We start from the raw sequence: 10,600 nt of genomic DNA, 5'->3' as shown, positions 1-10,600 counted from the left end.
TGTCAGTGGCTGGGGAGACAGTACCAAATAAGGTAAGTCTGTGCCCTCCAGGCTCCCACATTCTCCTAGGGAGGTCAAGGGAACAAACTAGCAATTATAATGCAACCTAATCACAGTGTTTATATTGGCTGCTATTACTGGAGGAGTGATTAACTCTACCCAGGGGAGTCCCAAGTCCTCCCTATAGAGGCAATTTCAGCTGAGACTTGAAGGGTGTGTGAAGAATTACTAGGGAGACGAGAAGTGAAGGGGCAGTGGGTAGAGACAGGGTGGGGGAAGACAACATTCCAGGCATAGGAACAGCAAGTGCAGGGGCTCCTGGCAGCTGAAAGCAGGGCAAGTTTCAGGAACAGCATGGGGTGCACTTGGGAAACGCCACACAGGGTGTCTGGAGGGAAGATAATGATAACATAGTAGTAACAGCTTATATGGATTGAGTGCCAACTAAGGGCCTGTTATACATGATCTCTCTGGAGAGGGGAGAGAGAGAGAGAGAGGGAGACTGACTCATCTGTTCTTTTGGAGAGCGAGGAAGATGATCCCATACGCATGTGGATTTTTCTGCTGCAAACTCTGAATCCTAGACGAGTTTCTTTTTTCCAATATTTCTGGGCTCCCTTTTCCTTTTTTCAACCTCTCCTAAGCACATAACACCATAGAATTCTTATGGGAGGCGAATATTCCGTGGTTCATCTGAGCTAACTCCTGGGTTACTGTATAAAATTTGAAATAACGCATGGTTTAGTACATTATGAGTTGGTTGGATGGGTCTTCCAACACTGGGGACCGTTATCCTTTGCTGTTGACATAGATAATCAAGATTTGAGCCATTATGGAGACCATCATCCAGGCATCCAATTCATTCAGCAAAGAATGAGCCCCTCCTACGTGCCAGATGCTGTTCCAGGTGCTGGGGATACAACAGTGAACAAAACAGACACGAGTTCCTGCCTCATGGGACTGACATTCTCCTGGGGGGGAAACAGACTATAAATAAAATGTATAAGTAAAACACTAGCGTGTTAGATGGTGTTAAGTGCTATGGAGCAAAATCAATAGGAAAGAGGCAGGGGGAGTGCAAGGGCAGGGGTGGACTTGCGCTCACAGACGGGCCCGAGAAGGCTTCTCTGGGAAGGGGAGATTGAGTAAAGACCTGCGGGGGCCATGATTCCTGCTGGGAAAGGCATTCCTGGGAAGGCCTGAGGATGGAGTGTGCCAGGCACCGAAGGAGGCCTGTGAGGAGCATTTTGAGCAAGGGAAGAGCAGCTCTGGAGATGAGGTCAGAGAGGCTGATAAAGACCATCTCCTTTGACCAAACTTGAGTCAGCCTCCTGAGTCCTCTTTCTGAATAGTCCCTGACCTTGGGCTCTGTCCTTGGCTCATTTAGTCCAGTTTTAGCAAGAATCCTGCTGGGTCAGTTCAGTAGAAAATCCCCCACCCTTGATAGCTAATGAAATTCCTCATCCCCCAACCATTGGTATCTTAGTAATTTTCCATCCTCTGGCCACCCCCTCTCCCCCGCCAGCCCTGGTGTTTGGGCTATAACTCCACACTTGTCGTATTGAGTTGAGTTCCTTACTCCAAAACCCCACTGCAGTAGCCCCTGAATGATGTCTGACTTCCCATCTTTAACAAGTGTCATGGATAATTTTTTCTTTAATAGGGGAACGGAATGACGGATACATAGGGCCTTGGAAGCCACTGTAAGGTCCCCGGGTGCATGTGTGGGGTTGTTATTAGTGATGGGATTCCTTGTGGGATCATCCACATCTCAGGGTTAGAGAGATCCCAACGCTGGGCTCTGCATAATGAATTGAGTTCTGGCTCCTAAATATCAGAAAGGACATGGGCAAATCCCTGAGTTTTGGTTTATCTTTAAATGGAGATTTTAGTAATAAGACCAACCTCAGAGGATAGTGAAACACGTAACATTATTCATTTTAAAACAAGCACCAATCTTAGGGATAAAAAGTGGTCGTGTGTATTCCCTCCCAAGCAGCCTTGAACTATCTAATTGTTTGGGAGGGAGATTTGCAGCTAAGTCATGGAGGGAGCTGACCTTCCTCCCCTACAAATACCCCCACCTCCACCCTTCCCTGGCTTATCTTTGCTCCTGAAAAAGAAAGCTGCTTTGTGCAGGGTCTCCACCGCTCTTCTGCCCATTGATTTAACTTGTCCACGTGGAGGCCTCAGTGGTAGAAATCTACTCTGTATCTGGCCCAAGCCTATCTTTATTCTTTATCAGCTTTAGGAACTTGAGCCAGTGAGAGATGAAAGGCTGGCTCTTCAGAGATCTGTTTTGGGGGCTCTGACCTGGGCAGAGGAAAGATGGATAAGTGACTTGACTCAGCCTTGATGTCCTCAGTTTGAAAGGGAAGATTATGCTGTCACCTCACTGGGCTATGGTGAGATTATTTGCATGAAATGTCCAACACAGGACCTGACGATCACTAGGTGCCGAATTCCATTTCCAACTGCTCTTCCTCATCAGAGGTGCTCTGGAGAATGTGAAACAGCTCTTGGCTAGGATCTTGGCTAGGAACTAGGGTGAGGCAGATGGCTCTGCTCCCCAGCTCCTCTCATCCCATGTGAGTGAAGGGTGGCCCTCCTCCTAGCTAAGGCTCTTCCTCAAGCCCATCAGCTACGGGGCCCATGCTCTACCAACCATGCCCCTCGTTTTTCACCTTCATCAGACTTGCCCTCCCTAGGAACCTGACAACGCTGTCCACTCTCCCTTCTGAAATCTGCCCCGTCCTCCCTGGCATGCTGTCTCGTGGTTCCCCCCCCTGCATTTTTGTACTCTCTTTCTCAGTCTTCTTTCCTGGATTGTCCTGCTCTACTTGACCTAAAATGTTGGCTTCCTGGGGTCCTCCTTGGCCCTCTTGCTTCCTCTCTTCCCCTACTCAGCCTCGGTGATCTCACTGATGCCCACGGTGAGGGTCTCTAGCCTCAAACACTCTTGTGTTCCAAATCCTCAAACCTATTTGCATACTGGCTATTTCCACATAGATGTCCCATACTCACCTCAGTCTTTTCAAAGCTAAATAAATCATCTTTCTCCCAAAGCTGATTCTCCTCCTGTGTGTCCTATGTGCCAGCAGTCTGATCATCTAGAGTCACCTAAGCCAGTGACACTGAAAGCTCAGCTTCTCTGTACACCAGTGCTGAATCAAATCTCGGAGACAGAGTTTTGGATGAAGTAGGAAAGGATAGCTTTATTACTTTGCCAAGCAAAGGGGGGACACAGCAGGCTCCTGCCTCAAAAACCTATGTGTCCCAACTTGGAGAGGATAGTGAGAAGGTTTATAGTAATGGTTCAAAGAGGGTGTGATCAACTCGTGGACATTCTTCTGATGGGTTGGTGGTGAGTTAAGTAGCAGTCCTCATCATCAACCTTCAGGTTCCAGCTGGCCTGGGGTCTACATGTTTGTGGGCAGCATACCATCGTTAATCGTTAACTTCTCCCACCTGTAAAGGCTTTCCGTATCTGCCAAACAGCTCAAAGATATTGTTGTGTGTATCTGTTGATGGGGAACCAGTACCTTGCCCCAAGGCTGCACTATTGCTTCTCTTGACTGTTTGTGTCTCCCTGGTCTCACATCCCCTCCCTTCCCTAATGAACAACTGCTTGAATCTGCCCATAGGAACACAGGGAAGGTCATGGAGGCTGAATGAAGGTAATCAAAGAAATGGGGACACAGGAAGGCTTTGTGCCCAGGAGCCCCACAGGGCCCTGCTCGGTGTCACCAGGAATCTGGGAGCCACTCTAGACTTTCCCTCCCTCACATCTGTCCCCCAAATTCTGTCAGTTCCCGAGTCTCATACCCTCCGCTCAGATCTCTCTCTCCAACCCTCCCCTCCCCCACCAGCACTGGCTGAGTGGAGGCCCTTATCCACTTTCAGCTGGTTCATGGTGAATGCTCCCAACAGGTCTCTCTGCCACCCACCCCACTCCTTCAATCTCACACGTCTCTATTCTAATCTCCACATTTCTGCCAGAGCATTCTTTCTAAAATGAGAATCTGACTCAATTCCCCAAAGGAGTTCCCCATGTCCTTCAGGATAAGCCTAGTTAGTGCTGGGTCTGGCACCTAGTTACCTACTTACTCATCTCTCCTGCCATTCCACAGGTACCCTCCAGCCACTCAGAATACTTGCTGCTCCTCAACTATGCCACTGCTATATCATGCCTTCATGGCTTTGCACATGCTGTGCCCTCTTCTTAGAATGCCCTCCCTCCCCCCACCTTCACCTTCATCCATCCACATGATAAATTCCTACTTAGGCTTCAAGTTCAAGTGTTACCTCCTCCTGAAAGTCTTTTCTGATTCCACTGGGCTTAGAAAGTGCTCCTCCTTCACAGTCACCAAAGGCATTCCCCTATGATAGTTATTCATCCCACCATATGGTGCTCACCTGTCTCCCACAACAGACCTCAAGGTAAAGGAAGGTTTCTAATCTTTGTACACCTGATCCTTAAGAAGTTCTCAACTCATAGGAGCTACTTGGAACATACATTGAATAAGCAAATGAATGAATGATTAAATGAAGACTTGATGGTCAGTGGCACTGAAGGGAGCATTTGTTGAAAGAACATCCATAACACTGAGAAGACAAGAAGCTGGGAGACCAGGCTGTCAGATGAGCCATCAGCACGTGTACTGATGTCTTTGAAAGTGAAAGCAAAGAGAGACAAGTCTTGAGCCAGGCTTAATCCCAGATGACCTTCCTCCCCCCACCCAGTATCTATCTGGATCACCTCTCTCTTCTGTTTTGCAAAGCTAAGCCTGAGCAAACAAATTTAAGGAGGTTAAAAAAAAAAAAAAAAAAAAAAGGGTGGGGCTTCCCTGGTGGCGCAGTGGTTGAGAGTCTGCCTGCCAAGGCAGGGGACGCGGGTTCGTGCCCTAGTCCGGGAGGATCCCACGTGCCGCAAAGCGGCTGGGCCTGCGCGTCCGGGGCCTGTGCTCCGCAACGGGAGAGGCCACAACAGTGAGAGGCCCGCGTACCGCAAAAATAAAAAAAAATAGTAGTATTGCAATGTTGAATTAAAATGATCCCATTCCTCGAGAAGATCTGCCCTTTGAGATTTTGATCTGCCCCTTAGCATGGATAATCAAGGACAGACCACATCTCTTTCTCAGGACACTGCTTCCTGAAGCATCAGTGCAAATTCATAACACCTTATGGGGTGAAAGCTGTGTCCAACCAACCAAATCAACTAGGAGGCATCCAGCTTCCAAAGCTCTGAGGTTCCATTCCAGGCAGGTCAATCACTAAGGTCCTTTCAGATTTAATTCCAGGGCAGCAGAGGCTGCCAGTGCCCTGGACTCTAGTAACCCACAAACCCGGGTGAGTTCAAGGAAAGTTCTAATAATAACGTCTCCCAGCTTAAGACATTCTACTTTGGAAATTTTCCAAGAGCCTTCATGGCTATCACCCCGCTTTCTTTTTCAGTTTTCTTGGGAGGCCATTTGGTGGCAAATAACGTAACTCCTATGCTACAGTTGAAGAAAGTGAACCTCTTAGGAGGGAAATAATAACCCAAGATCACACGGTGAAACGGACATCAAGCCAGGACCTGCACCTGGGCAAAAATACCTTCTGAAAGTCTGCTTCACCAAGTCTTCTATGAAGCATCAGCTGCTCTTTATTTAAGTCTGGGGGAAAATTAAATTTGGGAAAAAAGAATAGAAGCATAATTAAAGGATCTGGCAAGAGAATATAAAACCCGGAGGGAGCAACTCATTCCTCTGTGCCTTTTTTTTTAGCTGCTTGAGCACACATATGATTTTTTCTTATTTCTTACTCCCAAATGTTTTTTTTTTTTTTTTTTTTAATAAGTGAAATCTTAAATCACTGAAGCCCAAACCCTTCAGCACCTGACTTTCTTAGGGCCTGACCTTCCCTTGATTCTCTCTGCTGAGGGCTGCCCAAGCCACTCAGCCCTATCCTTTCAATGTTTTAAATTTTTCATTATGGAAAATTACATATGTATACAAAAGTACACAGCAACTCAACTCTAAACAGAAAGACAAATAGTGCAAAATAAAAAACCTAGGCCTAAGTATGTATTTTCATCTCAGGAAATCATTAGCCCATTTTTCTTCAACTACACTGAGGCAGCATGAACTCAAGGTCTGAAGGAAAATGTCTGCACCCAGCTTTTCCTCTTCTGAACTGCATGGCTTTTGGAAAGTCACTCTGAGGCTTGGTTTCTTCACTTGCAAAATAGGAGTAATAAAGCCAACCCCACAGAATGGCTATGACAATGAAATGAGATAATGTCCGGGAATATGTTTTGCAAGTTACGAAATGCTCTTAAACTGCAAAGAGCTATTATGTATCTTTCACAGGGCCCTTGGAACATCGCCAAGGTGTATGCAAAAGTGTAGTTAATGTGCTCAGGAACGTAGACAGAGGTTTGTGGGACAGGAGCTCTGTCTGTCATGCCCGCCCTCTGTTTGGACTTGGTCCTGAACTGGTCATCTTGTGATATTTTGCTTTTCACCCATTTGACCAGCAGCCTTGCTGCCCACTACTACTTTTCCTTCTCACTTCAAGGATAATTTGTCCATCAGTCTTGTCTTCCCAACTTTACCTAGGTTTCTCTTGTCCGCAATTCTGTTTTTCCACCCAGACTAGACCAACTCAGATTGCCTTTGTTTAGAAAGACCTCTTCTGGGACTTCCCTGGTGGTCCAGTATTTAAGACTCCGTGCTTCCACTACAGGGGGCATGGGTTTGATCCCTGGTCAGGGAACTAAGATCCCACATGCTGTGTGGCACAGCCAAAAAAAAAAAAGAAAAAATTAGAAAGATCTCTTCCAAGTGGCACCTGTGATCCTCATATTCCAGTAATATTCTGATTGGCAGTACCTCCTTCCAGTAGTCACGACCCAGGCAGCAAGCATCGTGGGCTTAGAAAGGATGGCAGGGAAAGAAGATCCCTTTTGCACACTCAGCCTCTCTCCTGTGTGTTGAGGACGGACCCCAATCTGCTTAGAAGGTGGTTTAGGGACCAATGGTGAACAAGATGAAATCCATGACCTCATGAAGCTCATATTCCAGAAAGGGAGCTGACTATAAATGAGTAAACATACAAATAAATAATAAGCAAAGTAAAAAATAAATAATAGTTCAAATTGTGTAAGAGAGAATGCAGAGAGACTGGAGCAAGAGACTGGAGGTAGGGGCAGCTAATTAATATAGGATGGCCAAGGTCATGAGTTGTGGCTTTAGTTTTGTAAGTGCCCTCCCCACCCTGCCTCATCATGAACAAGGAAGCTAAGAGCTCCACTAGCTGCTGGCAGCCATCCCATACCCTACAATGTGCTAGTTATAGGATAACACCATCACTATAGATAACAGAAAAAGGAAACATTGTATCCTTGGTGCTGTGGTTAAACCAATGTATCATTGAACCCTGAAGCCCACCTAACTCTGGACATCCTAGTTAGGTGAGCCAACAGCTTGTCCAGGACATTTTGATTTGGGTTTTCAATGCCCAACAGCCAAAGTCATCATGACTAATGAATGCCTCTTGTGGGTTATAATCCCCATACAAGCAGCTTATCCATCCAGCCATGTGAAGCTCGTCAAAGCCATGAAGGTTCTGACAAACCTGAGTTTCTCCACTTCTTACTTTTCCAGGGATGCCATTACCCAGGTAAGGCACTGCTTCACGTGCCTGACATAGTAATGATACTTGACAAATGTCTGTGGAGATGAACGGAGTGAATAAGCCGGAGTGCTGCTTAAAAAGGGATGACACACAGGAAGCCCTAGTCTCCCAAAGCCAAAGACGTTCCAAAATAAAACGTCGCAGCCCTTTCTAGGTCACAGAAAGCTTTCATATACCTTCTACCCTTTCACCTTGTACTACCCCAGGGGCCATCATTATCGTCAGTTTATGGATAAAGAAGTAAGGAATGAGAAAGATCAAGTCAAGGAGCATGGCAATCAGGTGATACTCAAAGGTACTCTGACTCCCAGTTTCCCACTCTTTTCTGGATTCTGAAAATAAGCTGGTTCATGAAGTATATATTCAGGCTCCAGGAACAACCAAAGAGATGTTCATAGCCTTATTGACCTTGGAGAGCAAAGATTCTGGAGATGATGGTGTGGAAAATGTGTTTATCCAGAATCAGCCAGGCATGGAAGGGACCACATGTTTGTGATAGGAACACAAGAGCGCTTTTCTGTGTTACTTCAACCAAAGCTGACTGAATCCCTCTTGACTCATGGGAAAGTAGGATAAAGGCTTATACAGCAGCTGCCTCCCACCACCACCCTAACAATGCCAGCAATAAGTTTACAGCACTTTTTTTCATTGTGCAATTCATCTTTTTTTTTTTGGCCATACCGTGCAACATGTGGATCGAACCCATGCCCCCCGTGGTGGAAGCATGGGGTCTTAACCACTGGACTGCCAGGGAAGTCCCAATTAATCTTTTTAAAAAATTCATTTCTACAAATGACCCAATTTCGTTCCTTTTTTTTTCTTTCTTTTTTTTCTGTAGAGACGTGGATGGATCTAGAGACTGTCATACAGAGTGAAGTAAGTCAGAAAGAGAAAAACAAATATCGTATATTAACGCATATATGTGGAACCTAGAAAAATGGTACAGATGAACCGGTTTGCAGGGCAACAATAGAGACACAGATGTAGAGAGCAAATGTATGGACACCAAGGGGGGAAAGTGGTGAGGGTGGTGGTGGTGTGATGAATTGGGAGATTGAGATTAAAGTCATTTATTTTTAACAACAACAAAAAATTCATTTCGTTTCCCATAAACTTTTAATTTTTTTAACTTTTTTAATTTTTTTATTTTTTGCGGTATGCGGGCCTCTCACTGTTGTGGCCTCTCCCGTTGCGGAGCACAGGCTCCGGACGTGCAGGCTCAGTGGCCATGGCTCACGGGCCTAGCCGCTCCGCGGCATGTGGGATCTTCCCGGACCGGGGCACGAGCCCGTGTCCCCTGCATTGGCAGGCGGACTCTCAACCACTGCGCCACCAGGGAAGCCCAGGGGTTATGGGTTTTGAGAGGGAGATCGACGGAGGTGAAGTGCTGTTCTCATCACATCATACCAGGGGTGCCTACTATCCACACGACCTACAACTGCTTATGCTGGCCTGGGTCACCTGGCTGAGGCAGTGCCTGTCAGCTTTCTCCACTGTCAAGTTACCCTTTTTCCTATCTTTCCACACTGTGCTCTTGGGAAGGAAGTCACCACGCACAGCCACACTAAGGAGCAGGGAGTCTGCTCCCTGTCCTTGAGGACAGAATATCTACATCAATTATCTGGAATTCTGCAGGGAAAGTTAGCTATTCTTCCCATTTATTTATTCAATCCTTTATTTCTATCACTATAGAGTCATGGATATAATCCAATACTACTTTATTTTAATTGTTCGGATTGTTCTGGCTTTGGCCGTTCGGAACTCTTTCCATTGGCCGAATATACATTCTGATGTCTTTTTACCTAAGAACAATGAAGCAAAGGGGGGACAGATGTTCCCCCCACCCCATCCCCACTCCATCTCTACCACAAGTTTCTGTGTTGTTTTGGTCAAATCTCAACTTGTCTCTCTTTTTTCTTCACCTGTACAGTGCAGTTAACACACTCCTCTCCCCTTTACCTCTACTATGGCTGTGAAGCAAAAGTGAGACAGTACGTAGGAAAGGACTCTAGAAAATTAAAAACAAATCATGCAAATACATTTTAAATCTCCTTTCCCCTCCTAACTCACTCTGTAAATCTTCACAGTTCAAGAACTCGATAAATATTTTCTGAGTGAATGAATGAGTGAGCAAATGAAAGAATGCACACACACTTCCTGAGCTGTGACAACAGGTGAGCAAATGGAAAAGACACAACACAGCCCAGGTGTGCCAGGCAAACTTACCTCCACCTCGTCTCATTTCAGAGCAAACTTATCAGTTGGACCTATGATGTGCAGACCCTGGGCTTGGGGAGAGCAGGGATGCACGAGACACAAAACATACCGTGAAGGAGTTTACAGTCTAGCAGGAATCCAGGCACACAAACAACTGTCCACAGAGGATGTGATATATCTCATGGATGCCAGAAACACATCCCTACTTTGTTATTTTCTGTAATTTGACTTCATCTCTATAAAAGTCTCCATCCCCCGCCTCACTCACTTCTGACTGAATTCCTAGTCAAGCCAATTCCAGGCTGTCCCAGTCAATCCCGTGTTTTCTACTTTTCCTTCCTAGCACTTCCTAGGACTGTGTCTGAGTTCTAAGCATCATATGCTGAGTGGGCATTAGAGGTTGGGGGGGCATCAGACGCCTGGGTGGCACTTGTCACTATTGTGCTGGCCTCCACCTGATCCCCAGGTGTGGTTTCCTGACCATCTGCTTCATTGTGACACAGACACCATCAGGGTCTACCAGGTGGCTGTCTCTCTCAATCCTTCTTGGACACACAGGGCAATTTAGAATTCTCCCATGCTCCTGTGAGCCTAGGAAACTGTGTGTGGCTGCTTTGGACTCTCTCTACTCTCAGCCTCTGGCATAATAATCTCTACCTACTGCTCTCACGCCACAGGGGTATAAGGAACACCTGCATGCTGG

This window comes from Pseudorca crassidens, chromosome 19 (assembly GCF_039906515.1).
Source record: "Pseudorca crassidens isolate mPseCra1 chromosome 19, mPseCra1.hap1, whole genome shotgun sequence".
In the NCBI taxonomy this organism is placed as follows: Eukaryota; Metazoa; Chordata; class Mammalia; order Artiodactyla; family Delphinidae; genus Pseudorca; species Pseudorca crassidens.
This window is presented reverse-complemented; position numbering follows the sequence as displayed.